Below are 14075 nucleotides of genomic sequence, written 5' to 3'. Positions count from 1 at the left end.
CATGGCCAGCAGTTGTGGAAAAGCTAGCTGGCTCACATTTTGTTTCAGTTTGAGAGGCAGCTTTTGACGGGGGGAGGCGTGGATGGGGAAGGATCTGGAATTATATCCTCATTGGGAGTAGAGAATGCTCTTCTCCCCTGAGGAAACTCCATTTAACATACAGATACATACATGCTCTGCAATTTATCATCTCAGAGAATTGCAATGCTGAGACTTTGCTCAGGATATGACCAGTTATATTTCAGTGATAGGACTGGAACAAAGGTCTTCTAACTGAGGCTGCCCTATCCACTGATCTCATGCTGTCCCTCACTACACAGCATTAGTCATGATATTTGGGGCAGAATAAGAATGGGTAAAGATGATGATAAATTTAATTAGGCTAGTCAGAGTTTGTGCCTTTAGGTGATTTGAGTTATTAATGAAGCAAAAGTAAGGCATTGGTGAGATCCTGTAAGAAGTGAGAAGGGGAACACCACTTTGGGCTTCCAAAGAGGAAGTTTCTTTCACTTGAGCATGTCCTTGTGTCTTTTCCCCAGCTAATTGTCAGGAAGGCAGCTTGGAGATTTTATGTCTGTGTATCTTTCCTTGGAATATTTAGTATCTTGTGGCAGCTCTTGGTACTACTGTTTCCAAGTGTTAGGGATTCCATTTTCTGGTAAGAACAGTCTATTCAGAGAAGAATTTTGAGAGATGGCTTGTTCTGAGATTCCACGACATCACTTTAGAAGTATATTTTGAAAGTCCAGATATAACAGATTAAAGTGAAAAATTCATTCTACTCTGAAAATTCAGTCTCTTCATAATATCACTTTATGATTTATACATAGCTTTCCTCAGAATAATCTAGTTGGCATTTAAAGCTTTTCACAACCTGGTACAAAGTTACTTTTCCTGCCTTCTTTCTTACCATTTTTTTTTTTGCTTTTTGGAGGGAGGGAAGGTAGGGCAATTGGGGTTAAGTGACTTGCCCAAGATCACATAGCTAGTTTTTTGTGTTAAGTGTCTGAGGCTGAATTTGAACTCAGGTCCTCTTGACACCAGGGCAGATGCTCTATTCACTGCACCATCTAGTCACCCCCTTTTTACTTATTACTTCTCTATGTACAGTGAAGAAAGATATACAGTAAAAATGAACTTCTTATTCTTACTCACCCATCTCTCACCTCTGTGCCTTTGCAATAGCTGTGTACCATGCCTGGTGTGAACTCCCTTATTACCTTACCTTGTGGAATCCTGAGTTTCCTTCAAAATTCAGCTGAAATGCCACAAATTTACAATTCAGGGAGTCTTAACCTGGGTTTGTAAACTTAAAAAAATGTTTTTGACTATATTTCAACATGATTATTTCCTTCATAATCCTATGTATTTAATTTTATACATTTAGAAAACATTATTCTGAGATAGGATTTGTAGTTTTGATAGTACCTGTCAAAGTAATCTGTGACTCATAAAATGTTAAGCAACTCTGGTCTACGGAGAGCCATTCCTGATGCTCCAATTGCTAAAGCCTTCTCCCCAAATATTTTATATTTTTGCTTCTCCTCCTCCTCTCTCTCATATATATGTGTTTGTACATATGCACATTCATGTGTGCACACACACACAAATGATGTCTCTTCTGACTGGATTATCAACTCCCTGAAGGCAGGGAACTGTTGTTCCCTTTTATCTCCTCAGCATCTACCATAGGGCTTAGTACTGCTTAATATTTGTTGACTGATTGAGTAAACTGAAGTTCTTCATCACGTTCCTTCCAGTTCATATATCAATATAATGGGGAAAATACTTTTCTGTAGAAATGTTTCCTTCCTGTCCTCCATATTAGTTCTCTTCTGGCTTTTTCTTTTACTTGTAATGTAAATAAATAAATATTTATTCAAAAAACATTAAATGCTTTGAGGAACACTGTGTTAAATGCTAAAGAAAATGCAAAATCAGGGTGGCCAGGTGGCTCAGTATTTTAAGAGGGCTGGCCCCAGCATTGGGATGACCTGGGATCGAATCCGGGCTCAGATATTTAGCACCACACCCAGAAATAACTGGCCATGTAACCTTGAGCAAGTTACTTAACCCCAATTGCTTAAAAAAAAAAAAAGAAAATGCAAAATTTAGGTATGGTACAGTCTCTACTCTCAACAAGCTAACATTCTGGTAGAATAGTAATAATAATAATTCACATTTATATGTCATTTTATATAACATTTTAAGCCTTTGAAAAATGCTTTCCTTGCAACGCCATCAGGGGATTGTGCAAATATTATTCAATTCATTTGAAAGATGAGGAAAGCGAGACTCAGAAAAGTTAAATGGTTTGACTTTAGTCAAACAACTACTGAGTAAAGGAGCCAGGATTGGCAAACAAGTTTTTTTGATTCCATAAAGAACATAACTCTTCTTTTATATGGCATTTTGGGAAATGTGATACTGAAAAAAATAAATAATAGATATTGATTAAGATGGGGTATTCAAGATTGGTGTGTGTATATATATATATATATATATATATATATATATATATAATTGTAGATTTTAATATTTATGTATTTGTGAAAAACAACCCAAAAAAGTTTCATTTAAAATGTTTTAGTATAAATGAAGCAATAAATATATAAAGCTTTTTAAGGTTTTCTAAGGGAAAAATGTTCTGTAGTCAATTTTTAATCTTTCATGATAATGGGTAAAACTCATGGTATGATAGATCTGTGATCCTGCAAGTTGAGTACAGCTTCCAATGATACAAATCAAAACATAACCATTACTTCCATCCTTTGTGACTCTTGCCTATAACCTCCCATGAATTATGCAGGGAGAGTCTACCCATCATTCTGGGATTCTCCTCTAGACCATTTGACATTGTATAGATAAAAATGGAAAATGTGGTCTCTCTCTCTGTTAACCCTTGCTCTCCCTATGTGGCCACCTTCTTTTATAATCATACATCTTCCTGATGATAGTTCAATAAACTGTGAGACTCCTTAAAAACAGCAATTGGCAGGGTTTTTTTGGGGGGGAAGAGGGGGTATTGTATTTTTGTTTTATCTCCAGCACTTAACTGAATGTCTGGCACATAGTAGGTGTTTAATAAGTTATTTTAAATTTGACTTAATAGACTGTATATTGTTTCTGCTGTATAAACCATTTTTTGTTAATGGTGGTAGCCTCTTAATTTCCCTATGCACTGCCCCATTATCTTTTTAATGACCCCAAATTTTAATTCTTTAGACACTTTGATATTCCACAGTTTACTGTCAAAATGTATCATTGGAAAACTACTTTTGTTTTTTTTCTTTTTTTAAGCAATTGGGGTTAAGGAATTCGCTCAAGGTTACACGGCCAGGTGTCTCTGGGTGGGTGCTAAGTGTCTGAGCCCAGATTCGATCCCCAGGTTATCAGGACACTGGAGCCGGTGCTCTTACTCGCTGAGCTACCTGGCCACCCCAAAAACTACTTTTGTTAAGAAGATGGGGTCTTCCTTTTGGACAGCCTTAGGGTCACTAAAATCATTGTTATTTCCCAAAGTCATCCAGGTACTGATGGGTCAACCCCAATGACTGGCCATATCATACCATAGTCTGGACAGTAAGCATTCTTTATCCTTTTGGCTTTTCCTTTGTTGATGGTCATGCCAAAACTCTTTGGAATGCTTATGTGTCTCATTTTGTGGGTTCTGCAATGTTCTGGGATTTGATACAATCAGCACAATGCCACCCATAAAGAAGAGCATCTGAAAAACCTTTTTTCATTTGTAGGGAATCCATTTTCATTATGTGCAGCTTGGAATCGTGGGGAAAGAACTGACTGTGGAGTCAGAAGATATTGGTTCAAACGCTGATTCTGTGGTTTGCTACTTCTGTAACATTATACAAGCGACTTAACCTCTTTGTAACTCAGTTTCTTCCCATGTAAAATGGAAAGATTGAATTAAATTACCTCTTATGTCATTCTCAATCTATGATGATTCTCTAATCTCCCATGACAGTGGCAAACTCCTTTAGTGGACATATATTGTCTTGTCTCATGCCTTGTTCAAATTAATGTTCTAACAGTTCAATCAGTAAGCATTAATTAAGAATGAGCTAATATTTACAAACCATTTAGCATAGATTCTGGCACATAGTAGGCACTATATAAATGGTTATGCCTTTCCCCCTTCCCTACTAAGTGCCAGGCATTGAGCTACGGACTGGGGAATATAATAAGAAAAACAAAATAATGGTTGCCCTCAAGGACTTTGTATTCTATAAGTGAAGAGAGCATTGCAACATGTATGTGTGAATATATACAAAGTAAATATACATGAAATAAAGATAAACCAGTTTTAGGGGAGCACAAGAAGCTGGGTCAGATAAAACCTTATGTAGAAGATGTCATTTCAGGGGAGTTTTGATGGGAACCAGAAATTAATAGGCAACGATGAGGAGGAAATATATTTTAGGCATTGAGGAAAAAAATCTGTGCAAAGGCATGAAGAAAAGTAATGCTCTGAGTACAAGACAGTATAGTTGGGTTGTAGAATACATAAAGGCAAGCAATGTATAATATGATTGGAAATACGGAATTAGCACAGTTATCTCTGTTGTTACAGCTTTCAAGAAATGCATGCTTTTTTATATATGTTCATGGAGGACAACTTTCTGGAAAAGAGCCATCTAGTTTGCAGTTCACTTAATCTAAATCAAATGTGGTTTTATGGTCAAGAATCATTGATAAACATTTTAATAAACATCTGTGTGCCAAACATGGCTAGATACTAGTGATGCAAATATAAAAATGAAACAGCACTTGCCTTCAAGATTTTCTATGAGATGACATACATGTACATACATGAGTATACACAAAATAAACATGCTTTAATTTTTAGAGTAGGTACCAGCAGCTGAGGGTATCAGAAGAACCCTCACCAAAAAAATGGTGCTTCTGATGAGCTTTGAAGGTGACCAAGGATTCTAAGAGTGGAAGTCAAGAGGGAGCATATTCTAGATTTTGGGGGACTACCTGAGAGAGTAAATAGAAATGTTAAATGCAAGTTAGAGTAAGTAATGGGGAGAAATGTGAAATCAGTTTGGAAGGGTAGGTTGGACCAAAGTTGAGATAGAATTTAAATGTCAAAAGAGTTTGATCCTAAGGATAAAAGTGAGCTACTGAGGTTATTGATCAGGAAAGTAATATGGTCAGATCTTTGCTCTAGGAGTATCGCTTTGGCAGCTTTGTTGAGAAAGACTTGGAGGAGAGACACCAATAAGTAGGCTATACAATAATTCAGGTGAAGAGAGGGGAGGAGGAGGGGGAAAGGGGGAAGAGGAAGGGGAAAGGGAGGGAGAGAGAAGAGGGCACAGAACAGAGTCTTGTGGCACACACACACAGTATGGGACAGAATGTGGGTGATGCTCTAAGTAGTAAGGCCTGAGAAGGTGCAATAAGTATAGTTGTCTAGACTTTGAGTGTAAAAATACACTCTACTCCAAAAACAATATTTATGAAAGCTGTCCTACTCACTTCTCAATACCTTTATCCAACAAGGTGTTGATATGTATAGATTGTCAGCAGAAAAATATGATAAATTTGAAAAAATAAATTTATGGGTCAGTAGTTACTGATTTCTCCATCGTTTTTTTTTTTTTTTACTTTTTGGAGGGCAGGGCTAATGGGGTTGAGTGACTTACCCAAGGTCACACAGCTAGTGAGTGTTAATTAAGAGGCTGAGGCAGGATTTGAACTCAGGTCCTCCTGACTCCAGGGCTGGCACTCTATTCACTGTACCACCTAGCCGCCCCACGATCACTCTTTTTTTTTTTTAAATAGGGTCTGAGGTTTTTTTTTGGCCTTCTGGTATCCTCTCTTCCTTCAGATAAAAATAAAAATATTTGTATAGCACCTTATTTACAAGGTGTTCTATGAATATTATCTTTTTATCCTCACAATACTTCTGGGAGAGGCATGTGCTAGTATTGTCTCCATTTTACTGATGACACTACTGAGGCAGACAGTGGTTAAGTTACCTGCAAAAAAGTCACATGGCTAGAAGTATTCAAGGCTAGATTTGAACTCTTGGTATTTCTGATTCCAAATTCTGCACTCTATCCACTATACCACTAACTGCCTCAGATACTTTGAGAACTGATTTCTCAGCCCATTCACAATATTATCTACTTGGTTTATACCTGGTTTAGTCAAATATTTCTTCCTGTTTCTGTTCTCTTTGGTGTTAAAGTCTCAGTGTGGTAGCTTGGGAGTGTAGCAGCAAGCACCCCAAGCATCCTCAGGGTTTGCTGCCACCACAGGTTCTTGGATCTGCTTTGATAAAGGAAAGCAACTCAGAATGGGTTAACAAGCTTACTTTAATCAGTCAAACATATATCGTTTACCTCGTTCAGGGGAAAAAGGTCAGCACCCCGAACTTCAAAGTATACAGGCAGAATTATCAAGACAGAAATAGATCAAGTAGACAGATTTCCAAACTGTCCAACCATTACATCCATACCAAATCAACATCTGGGTTTCAACATCTGGGTTTTTCAAAGCCGGGGGGCTCTGGACAACGCCTTCCCAGAATCCATATCAAATCACAGAACACTTCTCAAAGTGAGCCCCAAAACAAAGCTACACATCAGGGCTTATATAGCCTTCTCCTGGCTCAGAGAATGTAACAACCTTATTGACTCACTGGCCAATCAAGAAGTATCTACTGAAAAACAAGCCTCCCACTCCAGGCTCCAGGTGCACTTTAGCCTAGGGGCAGGGAAGATCTTACAAATTTACATTCCCATTACAGGGAGTCATGGAGAAGAGAGTTTGCTGTGTGAATTTGTACAGATTTTTTCCCAGTTTTCAACAGCTCTATTTTTTTTCCTTCCTATTTCATTCTTAAATTCTCTTGGAATGATTTTCATTAATTAATTCATTAAATCAACATTTGTTAAACACCTGCTACAAGACAAAAATTAAACAACCCTTGCTGCTTAGGCACTTATATTTTACCAGAGGAAAACACCAGGTACTTAGATAAGAAAAGAAAAAAAAATTAAATGTAATGTAGTTTTGGATGGTGAGCAGGCATATGATGACAACTATGGGGATCAGGAAAGGACTCATAGAGAAGGTAGCCCCTTGAGCTGAGCCTTGAAGGCAGCTAGGACTTTTAAAGAGGCAGAGAAGAGAGTATGTTCTAGGACAGCTGAGCAAAAATGTGGAAGGTGGAAATGGATTATCATGTACAAGAACAAAGAAGGAGGACCGGCTCAGTGGCACAGTGAATAGAACCCTGGCCCTGGAGTCAGGAGAACTTGAGTTCAAATCTGGCCTCAGACACTTAACACTGGCTGTGTGACCTTGGGCAAGTCACTTATCCCCAATTTCCCTGCCCTCCCCCCTCCAAAAAAAGAAAGAAAAAAGAAAAAAAAAGTAGGTAAGTTTGACTGGAATATAAAGTAATGTGAAACTATTGTAGAAACAGACTGGTGCCAATTTATGGAATTTACAGGGCATTTCTTATTCAAACCCACTCCCCTTCCTTTCTTATTTCTGTCAAGAACACCAACATCTTTCTAGTCACTTAGGTTTTCAACCTTATAATCACCCTAGACGATGTTTATGTCTGTTCTTTTATCCATTCTCCATTTTTTCAGCCTTCACAAAATTTTTTAACAAGTCAGGTTGGGGTGGCCTCACTTGGATATCATGCTAATTCTTCTAATTTTAGGAAAGATTTTTTTTTCTTACATGTTGCTGGTCAGAGTATAAACAGATGCCTGGTTCTAAAATTAATCCCATATCAGGGACTAGTCATTTCCTCTCTATTAAGATAAAATCAAATTTGTTGTTTTACAGTATCATTAAATGTTTTTTTTTCCTCATGTCTTAGCAGCCATGTACAGAATGGTAGAAAAGTAGGGGTAGGCAGAAGCTAAGCAGACTTTTATGAGATTTTAACAATAGTCCAGGTTAGAATGGGATAAAATCTTATAGGAGGTGGCTCTGTAGGTGGAGAGAAGGGTACAGGCACAAGAAATGTTGTCGAGGTATAATTGAAAGGACTTGGCAACTGACTGAATGGGTAAGGGAGGGTGGTAAGGGAGAAAAGACAATCAAGGATAACTCCAAGATTATGAGCCTGAGTACATGGGAGGGTGGTAATAATATACAAATAAAGGTATTTTATTTTATAAAAATGAAAGCATTTATTTTATAAAGTCAAAATGGGAAAGTACAGAGGATAAGCAGGTTTAAGGTGGGGGAAGAAAGATAAAGAATTCTGGTTTGACTATACTGAATGAATTTGAAATACTCATGGGATAACCAGAAAATAAGCTCCAGTAGATGGTTGGAGATTAGGAACTAGAATTCAAAAGAGAGATTAGGGCTGGATATGTAGATATTGGAATTATATGCATAGGCACAATAACTGAACCCATTAAAGCTCTTACTGCTACAGATAATTATCATGATTATAATTTATTTTTATTATTTGTTGTGCCTTTTTTTTGGAGGGCAATTGGGGTTAAGTAACTTGTCCAAGGTTACACAGCTAGTTTTTTGTGTGGGTGTTCACTCAGGTCCTCCCACTCCGGGGCCAGCGCTTTACTCACTTCGCCACCTAGCCACCCCTATTTTTATTATTTTTAGGAAGTTTAGAGAGTAAAAGACCAAGCCTTGGAGGTAACATACTCATGTGTAGGGGGTGGGAGTTAGATGCTTATCAAAGAGTAGGTGTGGCTGGACCAGAAGATGAGTGTGTCATGGAAAGCAAAGTAAGATAGAGAATCCAAGAAGAGGATATGTAGTCAACACAGTATCAAAAGTGGCATGTAGTCCCAGAAGAAGAGTGCTGGCAAAATGCCAATAGACTTTGCAATTAAAAGATCACTGGTGACTTTTTAAAGAATAGTTTCAGTAGAGTAGTGAAGCAGGAAGTTAGATGGTAAAAATTTGAATAAATGAGTAGGTGGTGAGGAAGGGGAGGCAGTGAGCACAAAAACTCTCTAGGAAGCTGGCCGTGAAAAGATAAAAGATATGAAAAGATCACTTGAGGGGATGGCAGTATCTTTTGAGGATGAGGGAGGCTTAAACATGTTTGTAGAGAGCGGGAAGGTGCCAATCGTAGATGCCTCTAGTATTATCCTCCACTACCCCTCCAATCCCTGGGAAAGTTACCCTAACCATTGGTGTTTACTAGCTTTACTTCAATTGGCACTTAACACTTTTCACCCCTCAAGAATTCCCCTCCCAGTGGGGAGGACGATGAAGAAAAAGGTAAAGAGATGAAGAAAAAAATTGATTAATTTTGCCATTGCAGCATCTCTAAACTAAAAAGGAAACTTTTGACTCAATTTGGGAATTGAGTGTTATCTGTGTTTTTATAATGTAATCCACAAAGCCCTACTATAATATTTTGTTTATCCTGGCATGGAAATAGCCTTAAGGTTTTCCAAGGTTATGGCAGTAGCATAATGCAAGTTCTAGCAGGACAAGATATTCTACTATGCTGGAAAAACTTCAAAAACAGTCTCAGTGAATGGAACTCTTAGGAGAGGAAATTCCCTCCTTGAATTGGTACAAGATTGGTACCTTGTTTACAACTTAGAGTCTCAAGTTGCTTCCTAGACCACCAACAGGTTAAATAATTCAGGCAGTCACACAACTAGTATGTGTCAGAGGCAGTAATTAAATCTTTATCTTCTTGGCCTGAAGAGCAGTTCACTATCCAGTACACCATTGGAACAAAGGAGTGTATCAATGAAAATAGAGGACTGTGGTTTGGGACAGATGGGATAACAATGCCAACAACACAGAAAAGACCAAACTGCCCAAGTCTTACTTTGCTTCTGTTTTCTATTTCAAGGAGATTGATCATTGGCCTGGAAAAGTGAGAACAAAATGACTAATTGAAATGACACACCAGAGATTGGGAGATAAAGAGACTACCACATTGTTCTTAAGGAGTATGTTCAGGTTACCAATCGCAGATGAAGTCCATGCTCAGACACTGGAAGAACTGACAGATATGATTGTTGAACCACTATCAATAATCTTTGAAAGATCATAGAGAGGGTGGCTAGGTGACTCAGTGAATAGAGAACCGGTCCTGGAGTCATGAGGACCTGAATTCAAATCCAGCCTCAGACACTTAACACTTATTAGCCATGTGACCTTGGGGAAGTCAGTTAACCCCAACTGCCCTGCCTTTCCCCCTTCAAAAATCAAAAGAGAGGGAGAGAGGGAGAGAGGGAGAGAGGGAGAGAGGGAGAGAGGGAGAGAAGGAGAGAGGGAGAGAGAGAGAGTATTAATAATAACTGCAGGGCTAGAAAAGAGCAAATGACCTGATTTTCAAAAATGAAAACTGGAAGAGAGTAGAGTATGATAAACTGTGAGCTCCTTGAGAGAAGAATAGTGTCTGGTACATAGTAGGTGCTTAATAAATGCTTCCTAATTATAGGTCAGTGTGTTTGATATTGATTTCTAGTGTAACACATCTCTCCCAGCCCCCAGCCAGAGATGGTGCTGAAGACCTCAAGGGGTAAATATCTTGAATGATGGTTAAGCATCTTGGGATGTGTGGCTTTGGTTTAGCCTCCTAGCCAAGAAGTATCACATGATAATTAGTCAGCATGTATTAGCATGTAAAACAGATATTAATCATACATTGCATTAGATCCCCAAGCTTAGATTCTCCCAACTCAAAAACCCTTTCAGGGCTGAAGTCTGTCTTTCCTTCTTTCATCTCCTAGCATGGCATGGAGAGCTAACCTACAAGTTCACTTCTAAGTCACTCTCAGTTGGGTAAGAGCTAAAAGTTTTTCAAATCATACATCCACAGTGCACAATGATAGACTGCTAATTAACCCACTGTAAGGGAGGAGGCATTGGAAGCCCCCTGAGAATTCCTTTTGAAGGTAGTTTAAGCACATAAGGTAGGACTGGACTGGGAGTCGTCGTTAATACTACAATATCATTTCAGAGGCAACTCTTCAGTTGAGTATCCCAGTCCCCAAGGATTTGTACTTAGTCTTGTTCTCTGTAACATTTTTATCAAAGACATGAATAAAGGCATAGATGGATGGTGTGCTCATCAAATTTACCAATGGAACAAAGCTTACTGAGATAGCTATCACACCTGATGACAGGGTCAGGATCCCAAAAGAGCTTGACAGGCTAGAACATTGGGCTACATCTAACAAGATGAATTTTAATAGGGATAAATCTTATACTTGGGTTAAAAAAAATCAATTTCACAAGTACAAGATGAGGTATGGCTAGTCAGCAGCTCCTCTGGAAAAGATCTGGAGATTTTTAATGGAGTTTGGCTCAATATGAATCAACAGGGTGAGATAACTGCTAAGGAAAAAAAAGCTAATGCAATCTTAGGTTGCACTACAAAAAGTATTAGTGTCCAAAATTAGGAGTGTGATAGGTCTAAGGTACCCTGTCCTGGCCAGACCACATCTAAAAGGTCTTCGGTTTGGGGGCAATGTATTTTAGAAAGGGATAGGGTTAACTTAAAGCATCCACAGAGGAGAAACCAAGGTGGTGAAAGGCCTCCAGTGCATATCTTCTAAGAATCAGTTGAAGGAATGTAGGGTTTTAGCCTGGAGAAGATTTAGTAGGGACAGGCTGGCTATCTATTTGGAAGGGCTGTAACATGAAGAAGGGTTATATTGTTTTACTTGGCATTAATGAGTAGAATTAGGGTGGGGTAGGGAGGTGATAGTCTCCGTGCAGGTCAGTGCAATATTGCAGCCAGTTCTGGGTACCCTATTTTAGGGAGGACATTAACAAACTGGAGAGTGTCCAGAGGAAGACAACCAAGGTGGTGAAGAGTCTTGAGTTCATGCTATCTGAAGGTTAATTGGAAGAATTGGAGTGTTTAGTTTCAATGCTATTTGTGGCCCAGGACTTGGGCCAGGTAAAAATCTCAGAGATTGACTCAAAAAGGTCCTGTCCTGCTGGCACCCATCCCACCCCTGAATGCTTTCTGGGAAATCTCAATATCATGCTCAAGTCAAGGCTTTCACAAAGGGAGGTAACAGGGTGTTCTGCTCTTATACAAGTACTCAAAGTATCAAATACACATCTGGTAGAAAATAACTTAATTCCATTCTATTAAAAAAAAAAGGAGAGAAGATATGAAGAACTCACAGAAACCCATAAATAGATACAGAAAACACATAAAGTAGTCACAGGAACCAACAAGTTCTCAGAAGGGAATAAAATTTGCTGCCACCAGGGCAACTGTTGGCCTGTTGGACAGGCAATCCCTTCTCAGTAAGAACATTGTTCAGTCATTTCAGCCATGACCCATTTGGGATTTTCTTGGCAAAGGTCCTGGAATGGTTTGCCATTTTCTTTTCCAGATCATTTTATAGATGAGCAAACTGGAGCAAATAGGGTTAAGTGACTTGCCCAGGGTCACACAGCTACTAAGTGTCTGAGGTCACATTTGAACTCAGGTAGATGATTCTTCTTGACTTCAGGCCCTGCACTCTATCCAATGCATCCTCTAGCTGCCCCATAAGCATTCCATAGAATAGCACTGTCCAAGTAACTCACAGTAACAGCATGTTTATGTCTCTTGGGGGCAAAGTGTAGGTCTTTGGCTCTTCCTGTCTTGGAGCTATAGTCTCTTACTCCTCAAGTTCCATGGGCTATGGGAGTGACCCTCTTTTTTCTCTAAGAGACATGCTGCTTGGGAGCTATTCTCTCCTCTAGGAAGTCAGATCTCTAAACTCTTGAGTTTAAAGTTACTTGCCAAACAACACTCAAGACTGAAATGAGACATTTCCTTTGTTATCTAGAGGGCTAGCTGCTCTTGAACTCTTATCACCACCCTCCTTAACCCACACTTTGTATGTCCCAATCTAACTCTTCTTGCCCCTTCCATTATGCCCGATAGAATTCCCATTCCGTTACTAACATATTTGTTAGACTTTAGATCTCTGTTGTGCTTTTTTCTTTTCTTTTTTTGTATTCTCAAAGATCTAGATTATTTTTGATGACATTTTATACTTGGCCATCCTCTCTAATACTGGATACACCTTTCTTATACCTTTTGTCTCACTGTTCCTAGAGAAGCAATCAGTGTCTGCCGCCACTTGCAGCCTGTCCATTTGCACCCACGACCCAAAAGTTCTATTTCTTTGAAATTTACTCTGCCAAAATTTGTTATTCAATCCATATTATGGCAGCTGTTGTCATCCTTTTTCAAGTAATTCAGGACCTGTCTCACCATCTTCCTCTCCTTTCCAATTCCTGCCCTTATGATAGAACACTTCAATATACATGTCGATACTCCTTCAAACATCCTAACTAACCTCAGTTCTTCAGTATTCTCAGATCCCATAACCTACTCATTCACATTTCAACCAGAAAGAGGTCAGATCACAATCTAGATCTTACCATCACCCACAAATGTTTCACTTCCACGAATAAAAGAAAAGACATCCCTTCCTGTACTTTACTCCTTCTAAAGCTCTACTTTGTCTTCATCATGGCTTCCAATTTCCTTACACCTTCGTACTTTCTTAGGCCACTATGTTGGATGACTTCACTTTCATCTCTTGCCAATCTCAACCATATACTTAACCAATTCAACCCCTCACTGTTCTCTTCTCTCAAACATCTCGTCCATTGCTGCTCACACTTTGCTAAAGTCCAGCCTTGGATGACTCTCACCAGCTAACTCCTTCATTCCTACTCACACACTGATGAATGGGGCTGAGGACAAGTTACACAATCAGACTGACTAGCTCTGTTACACATTTACATTATCTAATTTCAACAGTGAGCTTCTTCTGGCACTGAAAAGCAGGCAGAGGGTGACTTGGATCACATCTGAGCCTGAGTATTTCAAGATGCTGCCTTCCACAAAAGCCCGCGTTCTTAACATCAGTATTCTCTAAATGATGTTATATGCCATTGAATCATTGACCACTCTAGTCTCTGAGAAAGAAAGAATGAAGGTATCTTCCAGGGTAATTTAATGGTAGGTCTAAATGGGTAGCAGCACCTTATCAACAATGACGTGTAAGCAAGAAGCAGTATCAAAAAAGCATGTTAAGCATATGTATAATCAAAAATTG

Source organism: Petaurus breviceps, unplaced genomic scaffold (assembly GCF_028583685.1).
Source record: "Petaurus breviceps papuanus isolate PSGF00001 unplaced genomic scaffold, PetGlider_PUasm1.0 220, whole genome shotgun sequence".
Taxonomy (NCBI): domain Eukaryota; kingdom Metazoa; phylum Chordata; class Mammalia; order Diprotodontia; family Petauridae; genus Petaurus; species Petaurus breviceps.
The sequence above is the reverse complement of the archived record's forward strand: the minus strand, read 5'-3'. Positions refer to the sequence as shown.